Genomic DNA, 18,366 nt, shown 5'->3' with positions numbered 1-18,366 from the left:
TGTCACTGTTGCTCCATGAGGGAAATTATTTGTGCATTACCCTGAGTGGCCACGGAGTGTCACTGTGGCTCCGTGAGGGAAACTGTTGGTACATTACCCTGACTGGCCACGGAGTGTCACTGTTGCTGCGTGAGGGAAATGGTTGCTGCATTACCCTGAGTGGCCACTGAGTGTCACTGTTGCTCCGTGAGGGAAATTGTTTGTACATTACCCTGACTGGCCACCGAGTATCACTGTTGCTCCGTGAGGCAAATTGTTGCTGCATTGCCCTGAGTGGCCACCCAGTGTCACTGTTGCTCCATGAGGGAAACTGTTGGTGCATTACCCTGGTTGGCTACCGAGTGCCACTTTTGCTCCGTGAGGCTCATTCTTGGTGCATTACCCTGAGTGGCCACGGAGTGTCACTGTTCCTCCGTGAGGGAAATTGTTGCTGCATTACCCTGACTGGCCACCCAGTGTCACTGTTGCTCCGTGAGGGAAATTGTTGCTGCATTACCCTGACTGGCCACCCAGTGTCACTGTTGCTCCGTGAGGGAAATGGTTAGTGCATTACCCTGGCTGGCCACCGAGTGTCACTGTTGCTCTGTGAGGGAAATTGTTCCTGCATTACCCTGACTGGCCACCCAGTGTCACTGTTGCTCCGTGAGGGAAATTGTTGCTGCATTAAACTGAGTTACCAGCCAGTGTCACTGTTGCTCCGTGAGGGAAATTGTTGGTGCATTACCTAGAGTGGCCACCCAGTGTCACTGTTGCTCCGTGAGGGAAATTGTTGGTGCATTACCTATAGTGGCCACCCAGTGTCACTGTTGCTCCATGAGGGAAATTGTTAGTCCATTACCCTGAGTGGCCAGCCATTGTCACTGTTGCTCCGTGAGGGAAATTGTTGCTGCATTACCCTGACTGGCCACCCAGTGTCACTGTTGCTCAGTGAGGGAAATTGTTTGTGCATTACCCTAACTGTCCACCGAGTGTCACTGTTGCTCCGTGAGGAAAATTGTTTGTGCATTACCCTGAGTGGCCACCCAGTGTCACTGTTGCTCCGTGAGGGAAATGCTTTTTGCATTACCCTGTGTGGCCACCCAGTGTCACTGTTCCTCCGTCAGGGAAATTGTTTATTCATTACCCTGAATGGCCACGGAGTGTCACTGTTGCTCTGTGAGGGAAATTGTTAGTGCATTACCCTGAGTGGCAGGCAGTGTCACTGTTGCTCCTTGAGGGAAACTGTTGGTGCATTACCCTGAGTGGCCACCCAGTGTCACTGTTGCTCCCTGAGGGGAATGCTCTGTGCATTATCCTGATTGGCCAACCAGTTTCACTGTTGCTCCAGGAGGGAAACTGTTGGTGGATTACCCTGAGTGGCCACCCAGTGTCACTGTTGCTCCGTGAGGGAAATTGTTCGTGCATTACCTAGAGTGGCCACCGAGTGTCACTGTTCGTCCATGAGGGAAATGGTTTGTGCATTACCCTGAGTGGCCACGGAGTGTCACTGTTGCTCCGTGAGGGAAATGGTTGCTGCATTACCCTGACACATACACGACACATGACGCAGACGACACATACATGACAATTGACAAAGACGAAACCGACACACGACACCGGCACCCACACCAACACACACACGACACATGACACCAACACCGACACCAACACACAGACACATGACAAGCGACACCGACACCAACACACACACGACACATGACACAGATGACACGCGACACCGACTCCAACACACACACAAGACATGACACGCGACACCCACATACGACACTGACACACGACAGACGACACACGACACCGACACACACATGACACCGACACGCAAATGACACAGGACACACATGACACACAGGACACTGACACACAGGTGACACACACAGGACACCGACACGCAAATTACACATGACACACACGACACACACAGGACACCGACACACACACGACATACGACAGTGACATGCACATGACACCAACACCGACATGCACACCACACGTGACACACGACAGCGACATGCATGTGACATGTGACGCACATGACTCGTCACACAACACACTACACACACGCGACACAGGACACGGGACACCTGACACACACGACACCGACACGCACACGACATGTGACATGTGACACTGACACGCACACAACATGTGACACGCCACACAGAAAACAACGACACGCGACATGCGACACACACGTGACACGCACGACACGTGACACGGACGACACATGAGACCGACACACGCTACGCACACGAGACCGACGCACACGCCACAGGCCACATACACGACACACGACATACACGACGCACCCAAGACACACACACCGCACCCACGCCATGCATACGCCACATGCTATGCACACGCCACACGCCACGCACACAACACACGCCATACACAACACACGCCGCACAGACGGCACACGCCGCACAGATGACACACACACACGCCACACACGCCGCACTCCGCACGCCACACACGACACATGCCATACGCCGCAGACGGCACACACACACGCCGCACACACGACACACGGCACACACGGCGAACGACGCACACACATGCCACACGACACACGATGCACACGCCACACGCCACACGCCACGCCACACGCCAAGCTACACGCCGCACACACGCCACACACACACGACACACGCCGCACACACACGCCACACACACGCCACATGCCGCACACACACGCCGCACACACACGCCACACACATGACACACGCCGCGCCGCACACACACGCCACACACATGACACACACACGCCACGCCGCACACACACGACACGCACACAACACGACACACACACGACACACACACGACACTCACACATGACACACGACACACACACGACACACCGCACACACACCCCGCACACACGACACATGACACACACCGCACACCCACGCCGCACACACACCGCACACGTGACACACGACACACGCCGCACACACGACACATGCTGCACACACACGCCGCACACACGACACACGACACACGACACGCCGCACACACGACACACGACACACGACACGCCGCACACACACCCCGCACACATGACACGCCGCACACACACCCCGCACACACGACACATGACACACACCGCACACCCACGCCGCACACCCACCGCACACCCATGCCGCACACGTGACACACGACACACGCCGCACACACGACACACGCCGCGCACACGACACACGCCGCGCACACATGACACACGACACGCCGCGCACACATGACACACGACACACACCGCGCACACATGACACACGACACACACACGCCGCACACATGACACACGACACACACGCCGCACACACACGCCACACGCCACGCACACACTCGCCGCACACACTCGCCGCACACACACGCCACACACACACACCGCACACACGCCACGCCGCACACACACGCCACACCGCACACACACGCCACACACACGCCACGCCGCACACACACGCCACACACACGACATGCTGCACACACACGCCACACACACAACACACGACACACGCCGCACACACACGCCACACGCACACGGCGCACACGCCGCACAGACGGCACACGCCGCACAGACGACACACACACACGCCACACACGCCGCACGCCGCACACGACACATGCCGCACGCCGCAGAGGGCACACACACAAGCCGCACACACGACAGACGGCACACACGGCGCACGACGCACACACGCCACACGCCACACACAGACGACACACGATGCACACGCCACACGCCACACACACGCCACACACACGCCGAGCTACACGCCGCACACACGTCACACACACACGACACACGCCGCACACACACACCACACACACGACACACGCCGCACACACACGCCACGCCGCACACACACGCCGCACACACACAACACACACATGACAAACACACGTGACACACACGACACACGGCACACACACGAGACATACGCCACGCCGCGCATACACGCTGCACACACACAACACACACACGACAAACACACGTGACACACACATGACACATGACACACACGACACACACACGCCGCACACACACGACACACACACACGACACTCGACACATGACACATCGCACACACACGCCGCACACACGACACACGACACACGCCGCACACCAACGCCGCGCACACAGCGCACACCCACGCCGCACACACGACACACGCCGCACACCAACGCCGCACACACACCACACAGCCACGCCGCACACACGACACACGACACGCCGCACACCAACGCCGCACACATGACACACGCCGCACACACACGACACACACACGCCGCACACACACGCCGCACACACACGACACACAACACACACCGGGCACACACGCCGCACACACGACACACAACACACACCGGGCACACACGACAGACAACACACACCGGGCACACACGCCGCACACACGACACACGACACACACACACCGGGCACACACGCCGCACACATGACACGCCGCACACACGCCACGTGACAGACGCCACACGACACGCCACATACACGCCACACACACGCCACACGACACACACACACCCCACACAGGCACACGCCACACACACAGGCACACGCCACACACGCTGCACACACATGCCACACACACAACACACTCCGCGCACGTCACACGCCGCACAGACGACACACGCCGCACAGACGACACACACACCGCACACACGCCGCGTACACACGACACACACACGCCGCACACACGCCGCGTACACACGACACGCGCACACACATGACACACGCCGCACACACGACATGCGCACACACACATGACACGCACACACACGACACACGCCGCACACACACGCCACGCACACACGCCACACGCCGGACACACGCCGCACACACACGCCGCACACACGGAACACGCCGCACAAACATGACACACGACACACATGACACCGACACACGACACAGACACATGACACACGACACACACGACACCGACACATGACACCGACACATGACACACGACACACACACGACACCGACAGACGACACATGCCAAACGACACCGACACATGACACCGACTCATGACAGATGACACACGACACACATACAACACCGACACGGACACATGACACCCACACGACACAGACACGTCACATGACACACAACACCCACACGACACCCACACACGACACAGACACAACACGACAGGTCACATGACACACCACAGAGACACCAGACACCCGACACCGACAGAGACACGACCCACACGACACACACGACACCGACACACCACACGACACACGACCCACACTACACATACACGACACACGACCCACATGACACCGACACAGACACGACCCACACGAGACACGACCCACACGACACATAGACGACACATGACACCGAGACACGACACCGAGACACGACCCATACGACACCGACGCTGACACATACATGACCCAGACGACACACGACACACACCACTCCGACAGATGACACATGACATACACAACAAACGACACAAGACACACACCACTCCGACAGATAACACACGACAAACGACACACGACACACACACGACACCGACACATGACAGATGACACACGACACACACACGCCAAACGCCACACAACACCGACACGACACATAAAACACACACGACACTGACGCTGACAGACGACACCCACACAACAGAGACACGTCACATGACACACGACACCCACACGACAGAGACACGTCACACGACACACGTCACACGACACACGACACAGACACGTCACATGACACACGACACACACGCCACCGCCACACGCCACTGACACTGACACCGACACAGGTAACCAACACACACGACCCACACGACACCGACACACGACCCGTACACGACACACAGGACACCGACACACCACACGACACGGACACACACGACCCACGACACATACACGACACACGACCCACACGACACCGGCACACAACACCAACACATACACGACCCACGTGACACACACACACACACGACACTGACACAGACACACACACACGACCCACACGACACCGATACATGACACACGACCCACACGACACCGACACACGACACATACACGACACACACAGGACACCGACACACAACACGTCTCACACATCATGCCGACACCCACACGCACCGTCTCACACACACAAACGTGTCTTGCACACACACAACACCACACAGGAGACACACAGGAGACACAGGACACCAACACACAGAGGACACCGACACATGACACACACATGACACCGAAACACGACACATCTCACACACGACGCCGACACCCACGCGCGCCGTCTCACACACACAAACACGTCTCTCACACACGACGCCGACACCCACGCGCGCCGTCTCTCACGCTCGCTGACTCACACACGCATGACACGGGACGTCTCACGTCCGCCGACTCACGCAAGCACGACGCACGCCGACTCACGCATGATGTCTCACGCACGCCGACACTCACGCATGCCGACGCTCGCCGACGTCTCACACACATGAGGTCTCTCACGCGCCGTCTCTCACACGCGCCGACACGCGACATCTCTCACACGGGCCATCTCACACACCATGCCTCACAAACGCCGATAGATGCCGACACACATAACACACGAGTCTTTCTCACGTGCCCACACACATGCAACACGTGACATCTTTCTCACGCGCCCACACACATGCAACACACGACGTCTCTCTCACGCGCCCATACACACACAGACGACACCGACACATGACACCTCACAAGACAGAAAAAATGGCAGACAACATGACACAGAAATCACACACGACACCGACACATGACACATCTCACACGACAGAAAAAAAGGCAGATGACATGACACAGAAATCACACACGACACCGACACATCTCACACGACAGAAAAAACGGCAGACGAAATGACACAGAAATCACACACGACACCGACACATGACACATCTCACACGACAGAAAAAACGGCAGATGACATGACACAGAAATGACACACGACACCGACACACGACACACAAAAGGGCAGACAACATGACACACGACACCGACACACAAAAGGGCAGACAACATGACACACGACACCGACACACGACACTGACACACACGAGATGACAAACACACACACGACGACACACACACGAGACAACACACAACACCTCCCACGACACACACACGAGACGACACACAACATCTCCCACGACACACAAAACGGCAGACATGACACAGCCAGCCCCAAACTGACTCCCCCTCTAGCCTCTCCTCCTCTAGGCTTTGTCCCTATCCTGGGCCAGGAGGTCACCGGATTCCTTTGTTCTCCAATCCTTTAGCTCTCAAGGGCCAGACCATCAGTTGCCAGGAAAGAGGGTGTCGGCCATTCTCTGTGTCCAGACCCCTGCACACACCCACCCTCTAGAGCTCTGCAACGATCATACACCCTTCTCCCACCACCTAGATACTTAAGAACTGCATAGGGGAAACTGAGGCACTCCCACACTATTCAGAGGAAACATGAAGAACAGTCCTGCTTTGTCACAGATGACTCCAGGAGGTGAATTGCTTGCTATCTTACCATGTTTCTCTCTTTCTCTCTCCTCTAGTATGTTAGCCAACACACACACACTGCCTCTGTCTCTCTCTCTCCGTCCTTGCCTTTCCCAGTGCTGTCTCCCTTTGAAGGACACGGGCAGGCACACTAGGTGTGCATCCCCATAGGCTATGTCTTGGAAGCCAAGAAGAAGTAGGAGAGGACGAAAATCATGCAGGGCAGTGCGTGCGAGCGTGGAGCAGTGACTGTCAGTGTTAACTGGATCTCTCTTCATCGAGTGGGGCCAATGCATGGATGAGGGCAAGATTTCCAGCACCAATGGAGCTTTGTATAATGATAGCTCATGCTTGGCTTTTGCAGCTACTCTCGCAGAGGAATTGTCCAGGAGCCTGAGCCAGAGGAGAAGTGGCCGAGGTGTACCTAAGCAGCTTGGACAGCCTTCTAAGCAGACGTGAAGAGTCGTCAGCTTTCTGTCTCCCGCATAACTGGCTCTGAGTAAGCGGTCAGTGCTTTGAATTCCTCATCTGTGCTCGCTGCAGTATTCTTCAGAGGCCGTGTGCTTCCTCTTTGGGTATGGGGCTCTGTGAAATTACAGCTGATGAGGGGCCTGAGTCTGCTGTGCAGACTGATTATTTCAGGTGCCGTTGCAAGGGGTGTTTTCTAGTTGTAGTACTAAAGGCCTCATGGTGGGGAGGGTTGGGGCAGAATGCTGCTGTGCAGGAGAAGAAATAGCCTATGCCATGTTGGCCACTGAGATGGTAACTTATTTGTTTTTCCTCCTCGATCTGGGTTTAGTACAAACAGTTTACTCCCCTCATCGGATGGAAAGCGAGCAAGAGCAGTGAGCCCGCGAGCACTGTTGATGTAAGCCAGGAGTCGTCCAGTTGGCAGTGGAGCAGTCGCTAATGTCAGTGAGATAAGTGTTTGGTTTGGTTAAGGCTTTGCTCATGGCCCGCCTGGCTCGAGGTAAGGACTCCCCATTAGCTGGGGCTGGGTTTGTAAGAATGGTTCCTGACCAGCCGTGGTTACGAGAGAGACAAGGTCCCCATTTTCAGGGGCTGCTCATTTCTCTGGTCAGGAACAGTGTCTCCTTCGTAGGAGAAGGTTGCATCTAGGAGGATGACTCCAGCTGGTGAGTTGCTTGCCTTCCTCCCATGTTCTTCTCCCTTCTCTTGTGTGTTGGCCAACTTTCTCAGTCTCTCTCTCCTCTACTCTCCTGGTGCCGTTTCCCTTTGTAGGACACAGGTAGGTGTGCATTCCCCCAAGTGAGGTCTCGGGAGCCATGGAGAAGTCGGAGCGGACGAAAATCATGCAGGGCAGTAGAAAGGTTGCTGAAAGTACCTGAAGAGACAAAGGAACTGAGAAGGGGGAAGTCCAGACTAAGACAGGAGTCTAGTCTGTAAAGAGAAACAACGGGAAGTCTAAGCTACAGAAACTCTTCAAGTTGCCGAAAGACATTTAGGATGAGAAATTACTTCTAGAATCCAGTCTCTTTAAGATCTTAGGCTTAGTATGCGTGTGTATTTGTATTTGCTTAGTAATCTGCCTTCTTCTGTTTGCTGTCCCTTACAATCATTGAAAATCTAACTTTTATAGTGCAACTATTTTTTGTTTATTATTATTATTATTCTTAAATTCAGTTTATGCAACTGGTGCTCTACGAGGAAATGCTTTGTGTATTACTCCAAGGGGCTTCCCGGTGTCACTGTTGGTCCATGAGGGAAATGATTTGAGCACGACCTGAATTGGCCACCCACTGTCACTGTTGGTCCATAACGGAAATGATTTGTGCACTACCTGAATTGGCCACGCATTGGCCATTGCTCCGTGACGGAAATACTTTCTGCATTACCCTGAGTGGCCACCCAGTGTCACTGTTGCTCCGTGACGGAAATTGTTGGTGCATTACCCTGAGTGGCCACGGAGTGTTACTGTTGCTCCGTGAGGGAAATTGTTGGTGCATTACCCAGAGTGGCCACCCAGTGTCACTGTTGCTCCGTGAGTGAAATTGTTTGTGCATTACCCTGACTGGCCACCCAGTCTCACTGTTGCTCCGTGAGGGGAATGCTTTGGGCATTACCCTGACTGGCCACCCAGTGTCACTGCTGCTCGGTGAGGGGAATTGTGCATTACCCTGACTGGCCACCCAGTGTCACTGTTGCTCTGTGAGTGAAATTGTTTGTGCATTACCCTGAGTGGCCACGGAGTGTCACTGTTGCTCCATGAGGGAAATGCTATCTGCATAACCCCTAGTGGCCACCCAGTGTCACTGTTGCTCCATGAGGGAAACTGTTGGTGCATTACACCGAGAGGCCACCCAATGTCACTGTTGCTCCATGAGGGAAACTGTTGGTGCATTACTCTGACTGGCCACCCAGTGTCACTATTGCTCCGTGAGGGAAATTGTTCGTGCATTACCCAGAGTGGCTACGGAGTGTCACTGTTGCTCCATGAGGGAAACTGTTGGTGCATTACCCCGAGAGGCCACCCAGTGTCACTGTTGCTCCATGAGGGAAACTGTTGGTGCATTACCCTGACTGGCCACCGAGTGTCACTGTTGCTCCGTGAGGGAAATTGTTGGTGCATTACCTAGAGTGGCCACCCAGTGTCATTGTTGCTCCGTGAGGGGAATGCTTTGTGCATTACCCTGAGTGGCCAGCCAGTGTCACTGTTGCTCCGTGAGGGGAATGCTTTGTGCATTACCCTGACTGGCCACCGAGTGTCACTGTTGCTCCGTGAGGGAAATGCTATCTGCATTACCCCGAGTGGCCACCCAGTGTCACTGTTGCTCCATGAGGGAAACTGTTGGTGCATTACCCGGAGTGGCCACGCAGTGTCACTGTTGCTCCATGAGGGAAATTGTTTGTGCATTACCCTGACTGGCCACCGAGTGTCACTGTTGCTCCGTGAGGGAAATTGTTGCTGCATTACCCTGACTGGCCACGGAGTGTCACTGTTGCTCCGTGAGGGAAATTGTTGGTGCATTATCCTGACTGGCCACCGAGTGCCACTGTTGCTCCGTGAGGGAAATTATTTGTGCATTACCCTGAGTGGCCACCCAGTGTCACTGTTGCTCCATGAGGGAAATTGTGCATTACCCTGAGTGGCCACCCAGTGTCACTGTTGCTCCGTGAGGGAAATTGTTGGTGCATTACCTAGAGTGGCCACCCAGTGTCACTGTTGCTCCGTGAGGGAAATTGTTCATGCATTACCCTGACTGGACACCTAGTGTCACTGTTGCTCCATGAGGGAAATGTTTTGTGCATTACCCTGAGAGGCCACCCAATGTCACTGTTCGTCCATGAGGGAAATGGTTTGTGCATTATGTGGACTGGCCACCCAGTGTCACTGTTGCTCCATGAGGGAAACTGTTGGTGCTGTTCAGGAAAAGTTAGCACATGTGACTCCATTTTGGTTTGGGGCCCACCATTGTTTAAATTCCAGCACATCATACACCAGGAGGAGTGATCCTTAAATACTGAATCCCTGTGAAAATCCTCCTCCTTGTCTCCAGCCTGCCTTGACTCCCAGTATCTGGTTTTTGTCAGTCTCTAACTCCCTGTCTCTTGGCCTTGATGTGAGGCCTCCCAACCTGATAATAAAAGTTACTGATGCATGGTTTTAGGACCATGCTGTGTAATTAACATACTGGTATAGCACGAGGAATGCACCAAGCAGGGATAGGTGGTAGATAAGACAAGGGTTTGTTTATTGGCTAAGGTTTCCAATGCACCAGGGCAACATGCTTTGCTAAAAAGTATATAACTTTTGTATAATCTGTATTCAGGGTCCCCTCCTGGGTAGCAGGGGGGCACCACGCTCGAGCGTAATAAACTTGGTGTCTTTAGGGAACTGTGCAGTTGTGGACTTTGTTTATGTGCCTCAGCCTAGATTCGAACTGTGCGTGTCCTACAAGGTGTAATTCGTAGCATTGGTGTGCGTGTCCTACCAGGTGTAATTCACAGCATTGGTGTGCGTTTCCTGCCAGGTGTAATTCGTAGCATTGGTGTGCGTGTCCTACCAGGTGTAATTCGCAGCATTGGTGTGCGTGTCCTATGTTACGAATTACACCTGATAGGACACGCACACATGTGCTACGAATTACACCTGGTAGGACACGCACACAAGTGCTACGAATTACACCTGGTAGGACACGCACACATGTGCTACGAATTACACCTGGTAGGACACGCACACAAGTGCTACGAATTACACCTGATAGGACACGCACACGTGCTACGAATTACACCTGGTAGGACACGCACACAAGTGCTACGAATTACACCTGATAGGACACGCACACATGTGCTACGAATTACACCTGGTAGGACACGCACAGTTCGAATCTAGGCTGAGGCACAGAAATAAAGTCCACAACTGCAGAGTTCCCAAAAGACACTAAGTTTATTACGCTCGAGCGTGGTGCCCCCCTGCTAGCCAGGAGGGGACCCTGAATACAGATTATACAAAGGTTATATACTTTTTAGCAAAGCATGTTGCCCTCGTGCATCGGAAACCTTAGCCAATAAACAAACCCTTGTCTTATCTACCACCTATCCCTGCTTGGTGCATTCCTCGTGCTATACCAGTATGTTAATTACACAGCATGGTCCTAAAGCCATGCATCAGTAACTTTTATTATCAGGATGGGAGGCCTCACATCAAGGCCAAGAGACAGGGAGTTAGAGACTGACAAAAACCAGATACTGGGAGTCAAGGCAGGCTGGAGACAAGGAGGAGGATTTTCACACGGATTCGGTATCTAAGGATTACTCCTCCTGGTGTATGATGTGCTGGCATTTAGACAATGGTGGGCCCCAAACCAAAATGGAGTCACATGTGCTAACTTTTCCTTAACACCTACCAGGTGTAATTCGCAGCATTGGTGTGCGTGTCCTACCAGGTGTAATTCGCAGCATTGGTGTGCATGTCCTACCAGGTGTAATTCGTAGCATTTGTGTGCGTGTCCTATCAGGTGTAATTCGCAGCATTTGTGTGCGTGTCCTACCAGGTGTAATTCATAGCATTTGTGTGCGTGTCCTCTCAGGTGTAATTCATAACAGTTTTGGCGACCACGAAGGGGCTCTAGGCTCGCCCCAACAAGCGAGACTACACTCCTCCTCTCGGACAGCTCCAGCCGGCACAGGGTGAGTTCACCTTTGAGAACTCCGAGGAGGGGGGGTGTGAGCCGTCGCTTAGGCGATAAGATGGCACATTTGGTGTCCTTTTGGTAGCCCATTATGGGTTCTGGGCAGAGTGTCAGTAAGGGGACCCCTTTGGCTGAAATTCTCAAGAATTGGGGGAATATTTCTGGTACCCATGGGTTAGGTAAAAAAAAAAAAAAAAAGCTGTAATCTTGTGCAAGGTTGAGTGGCCAGCACTAACAACTCAAACACCTTTTGACTGGCCACTGGATGGTTCCTTTGCTGGGGAAAAATTAACAGCGCTTAGGAAAAGGCTGGAAAACAAAGCTCCAGCCCAGATGGATTATTGGTATGTATGGGACAACTGGGCTTATGCGCATGCGAAAGGACGTCCTCTTTCCTCCTTCTTTTCTTATTCATCTCAGGGGTCTCCAGCCCCGCTCTGTGCTATGCCTGCTTCTGCCCCTCCTCCGGCTTACCCTCGGCTTTCTGACTTATGCCCGTCACCTCCTTGCTTGCCAATTAGCCTTGCTTTCTATCCAGGTGTCAAGCCTCATGGGGGGAGGACTCGGGTAGCCCTTGTAAGTGAAAATATTTTAAAAAAGAGACCAGGAGGCCTGGGGCTAGTTAAGAAGCCCACCCTCCTTGTTAATTTGGTAATGAAACAAAGCTGGTGCTCATGGAAGGGACGGTTCAGAGAAAAAAACAGGATCGGGCCCAAGTGGGCAGGCAACAGATAGAGAAATTGGAAAACAGGTTGGAAAGTTGGAGGTCATAGTGAAAAAAGAGGAGTAAATAATTACAGGAATGGAAAATGTAAATCCCGGAATAATACTTGAAATGGTAAAATCTAAGTTAATTGGGTGTCGTTTTGGGAAATAAGCAAGTGATTTTAAAAAGGATAGTAAGAAGTTAACTCTGTAGTTGCTGGAGAGAATTAAGCAGTTAAACTTTGTAAAATACTGGAAAGAAAAAAAAATTCTTGGTTTCTTTGCAGACATTTTGGAAAAAATGGGCCCTTTTCCAAAGAAATGCAATTATACAGTGCTACTCAATTAATATCTTATTAGGCTCCAAGGAGCTACAATAGGTGGTGTCTTCCTTTTCAGGTCGCTGTGTGTTTGACAGCAGGAGTTAAAAGTAAAAGGCAATCAAAAGTCTAGTAAAGTTTATTGTGCCCTTTTTAAAGTAAGAATCTTTAACCTGTGGATCCAAAAGCAAGCCGGAAAGCATTTGTTTTAATATAAATTACCTAACTGATAAAGTAGAGGCCACTGAAACCTGGACTGCCTATAAAACAAATACAAAAAAAATATGGGTAATTCCTCTGTTTTGCCTGCAATTGACAAGTGCATTTGTATAAAAAGGAAATATTTTAAGCAATGACTGACTGCCCAAAAGGGGTAGATCTGTGTTTTTTTTTGTCTTTCAAAAAATCAGAAAAAACTGATGCCAGCTAAAAAGCATTTCAACATCTCATAAATTTACTGGCACAATAAGAATTCTGTTCTGTGTTCTATGTTTTCTTGTGGTGTTTGTCTTGTGGTCAGAATTGCTGTGTTTAATTTTTCATAGGACAGTTTAGTTTAAAACTAAATAGAAGGGTTAAATCAAAATGCAGATACTCGTTTTATTCAACTTGAAATATATACTAAAGTTTAATACATTTGCTTAAGTAAAAAAAAAAAAAAAATTCATTGGCCAGATCTTTTAATTAAAAAAAATTGTTGTTAAAATTTCCAACAGTCTTTGGAAGCAAGGACATGAAAGGTTAACCCACTCCCCATATTATACATGAGATCCTTCTGGCTACCTCACATTTCTAGCCAGAGGGCTGGGGAGGGAGGAAAGCTATTGGACACCAGAAGTTGTACCGAGTGGACTTCTCAAAGGTGGGTGTGCTTGTCCTGGCTTGTTGGTCCAAAGCTCTGTAATAAAGTCATTTTCCTAAAAGGGTGTATGTGCATACATTAAACAATAAGACTAAAGTGCTGTGTAATGGGCAATGTACATGCATTCCTTTTTAAACAAAGGTGTATAAGTAAAAAGTAAAAGTTTCCTTTGCAGGTTAATAAAAGCCAAGAAGGGAAAAAAAAAAAAAAAAACAGAGGACAAGCTAATTCAACGCTGTAGCTGGCAGGCTCGGTCCAAAGATAAGACACTGGCCTGCCCAAGGACACTACTCACAGCTAGGATTTGGCTAACAGCCAAGAAAGAGGGGGGCTTGAATGTTCCCAAGCAGCTGTAAGATCTGCAACACACTGCCAAACATTAATAAAATGTGTTAAGTCTCTGTATTTACAGGTAAAAGAAGTCCTGCTTCAAAAATCCTGAGCAAACCTGCCATTTGTTAAAACCAGGTAACTGTGTCTACATAAAGGTCCATCAACAAAAAACTACTCTGGCCGCATGCTGGAAAGACCCTTATTAAGTCCTGCTAACTACCAACACCGCTGTGAAGTGCCAAGGACTGACTGCCTGGACCCATGCTTCTGACTGCAAAAGACCCCTCCACCTCGAGATGACTTCACGTCGACTACTGATCAGCCTGTCCCTCTTTCTGGGTTTTTTTTCTTTCCTCCTTTTGGACAGCAGGAAAAAAAAACAAGGTAAAGTGCTAGTAACCTCTCCCTTGTCCACTGACAAAGCTAACCTGCATTCAGTATTTGCTAAAGAAACCAAAGCACTACAGGGTGATGTGCTAGTAACCTCTCCCCTGTATAATGCAAAACCATGACTGTTCCAAAAAAAAAAAAAAGGAAGAAACGCCTGCTCTGCTAAAACCACCAAAAGCCAAGGATTCCTGACTGCAAAAGTCACTGAGAATTGGCCTTCATGGCAAAGATGGAGCATTGTACATTGGCAGGGAGGAAGTTGCGGGATGTATTCTTGGGAATGTGAAGTAAAGTGGTGGGGTGGGTTTATTCCAGAGGCTGGAACCTGTGTTTGTAGGCAAGTATAAATACCAAAAACGCCTTACAGCCACGAACATTACTCCCACCATCTGCCACCACTCCTTTGCAGGTAAAGGTTCCTGGATCCACCATAGCTACGTTAAGTTGGCGCTGGGACTCCCACCTGACCCTGACAAGCCATTGGACGAGCCACTTCACGAATGAACACCACGACCAACGCATGGACTAAGCTTTCCAGCTACTGGGACCTTCACAGCCCACCAGGACTTTTTGTGTTCCTGTTTATTGGACTTACATTGGGGGTAGTGTTTTTTGTATGGTATAAAGGAGAATGCCGACATTGGTATGGTTTGCCTGGGGGGTTCCTCTCCCTATTCCCAAGTCCAGTACAAGGATGGGAGGGCAATAGCTTCTTGAATTTAACCCGTGCTGTCAAACAGGGTGTAAATCGAACGCAGTGTTGGATTGGTATTCATACCCCCACGTATTTAGGTCAGGGGGTCCCGTTGGTAGGGGTACCTATGCCCCTTAATTGAACTCTCCAAACTAAGCTATGGGCAAACACTACATTTAACTGGATGCTACAATCCAAATATGGTCTATTGATATGGTGGCCCAGGGCAATTATGCTTCCTGTGTGTCACGACGTAAGGGCATAGAAAATACAGTTTTTGTAGGGAATTTTGTGGGGTGCAAGGACACCAGCCAAATCAGCTCTGGTGCAGAAGGCCCCTCTACCTACTCCAGGACCCCGTGGCCAGTCCCCGAAGGGTCTGGCTGGTATTGGTTATGCAATCACACAGCCTATAAGGTTCTCCCAGCAGGATGGTGTGGTACATGTACCTTAGGGGCTATAGTACCCGCCGTGACAGTACACCAGAACCTGACCCGGGGAGAGATCCGCAATCTAGTATGGAGGGACAGACAAAGTATTCCTTTAAACCCCCTTTCTCAACGGCCCAAAGGCTTTCACTCCTTTGTGTGTTGGTTTCTGCCATGGTTGGGAGTAAGCGAGCTGAAAAAAGCTATAGTTAACATTTCAGCTGCTTTGAAACTAATGGCAAATGCTACTGCAGATGCTCTATCTGCCCTTCAAATTGAAGTCACCCAGCTATCCCAACCTACATTGCAAAACCGCCTAGCCCTGGATTATCTCCTTGCAACTCAGGGCGGGGTTTGTGCTCTGGTCAACTCAAGCTGTTGTGTATTTGTAAATCAGCACCATAGGGTGGAAACTGACATCCACATCCTCAAGCAACAGGCAGCCCTATTCCACCACATCAGCCTCGACACTACCAGCGCTGGATTTCAGGAGGTCTGGGACGGGCTCACCTCATGGCTACCGGATGTGGGGACTTGGGGACGGCGTATTTTGTATTTACTTTTTTTGACTGTTATTGTTTTTGCATTATTTTTTGTATGCCTACAATGCTGCAGTATGTGCTGTCGGCAGTTGCTAACCCTGCAGCGCGGTTACTCAGCCCCAATATAGCTTACTGATGTACAAAAAGAAAGGGAGGACTGTTAAGGAAAAGTTAGGACATGTGACTCCATTTTGGTTTGGGGCCCACCATTGTTTAAATGCCAGCACATCATACACCAAGAGGAGTGATCCTTAAATACTGAATCCCTGTGAAAATCCTCCTCCTTGTCTCCAGCCTGCCTTGATTTGCAGTATCTGGTTTTTGTCAGTCTCTAACTCCCTGTCTCTTGGCCTTGATGTGAGGCCTCCCATCCTGATAATAAAAGTTACTGATGCATGGCTTTAGGACCATGCTGTGTAATTAACATACTGGTATAGCACGAGGAATGCACCAAGCAGGGATAGGTGGTAGATAAGACAAGGGTTTGTTTATTGGCTAAGGTTTCCGATGCACGAGGGCAACATGCTTTGCTAAAAAGTATATAACCTTTGTATAATCTGTATTCAGGGTCCCCTCCTGGCTAGCAGGGGGGCACCACGCTCGAGCGTAATAAACTTGGTGTCTTTAGGGAACTGTGCAGTTGTGGACTTTGTTTATGTGGCTCAGCCTAGATTCGAACTATGCGTGACCTATCAGGTATAATTCGCAGCATTGGTGTGCATTACCCTGAGTGGCCAGCCAGTGTCACTGTTGCTACATGAGGGATATTGTTTGTGCATTACCCTGACTGGCCACCCAGTGTCACTGTTGCTCCGTGAGGGAAATTGTTGGTGCATTACCCTGACTGGACACCTAGTGTCACTGTTGCTCCGTGAGGGAAATTGTTTGTGCATTACCCTGAGTGGCCACCCAGTGTCACTGTTGCTCCGTGAGGGAAATTGTTTGTGCATTACCCTGAGTGGCCACCGAGTGTCACTGTTGCTCTGTGAGGGAAATTGTTGGTGCATTTCCCTGAGTGGCCACCCAGTGTCACTGTTGCTCCGGGAGGGAAATGCTTTGTGCATTACCCTGTGTGGCCACCCAGTGTCACTGTTGCTCCTTGAGGGAAACTGTTGGTGAATTACTCAGAGTGGCCACGGAGTGTCACTGTTGCTCCGCGAGGGAAATTGTTGGTGCATTACCCTGGCTGGCCACCGAGTGTCACTTTTGCTCCGTGAGGGAAATGGTTTGTGCATTACCCTGAGTGGCCACCGAGTGTCACTGTTGCTCCGTGAGGGAAATTGTTGGTGCATTTCCCTGAGTGGCCACCCAGTGTCACTGTTGCTCCGGGAGAGAAATGCTTTGTGCATTACCCTGTGTGGCCACCCAGTGTCACTGTTGCTCCTTGAGGGAAACTGTTGGTGAATTACTCAGAGTG

General features: G+C 51.2%; 1 long non-coding RNA gene across 1 annotated transcript; it reads left to right on the top strand.

Annotated features, from left to right (window-relative positions):
• Window positions 1–7,111: 7,111 nt before the first annotated feature.
• LOC122463874 lies at window positions 7,112–17,212 on the top strand. The gene is made up of 3 exons (XR_006287556.1): window positions 7,112–8,433; window positions 14,975–15,279; window positions 15,695–17,212. It is a non-coding gene; the product is annotated as an uncharacterized LOC122463874 (long non-coding RNA).
• The last annotated feature ends 1,154 nt before the right edge of the window (window positions 17,213–18,366 follow it).

The sequence above is a fragment of the Chelonia mydas genome, chromosome 26 (genome assembly GCF_015237465.2).
Source record: "Chelonia mydas isolate rCheMyd1 chromosome 26, rCheMyd1.pri.v2, whole genome shotgun sequence".
NCBI lineage: Eukaryota > Metazoa > Chordata > Testudines > Cheloniidae > Chelonia > Chelonia mydas.
Note: the sequence above shows the minus strand (reverse complement) of the source record. Positions and strands in the feature narration are given on the sequence as shown.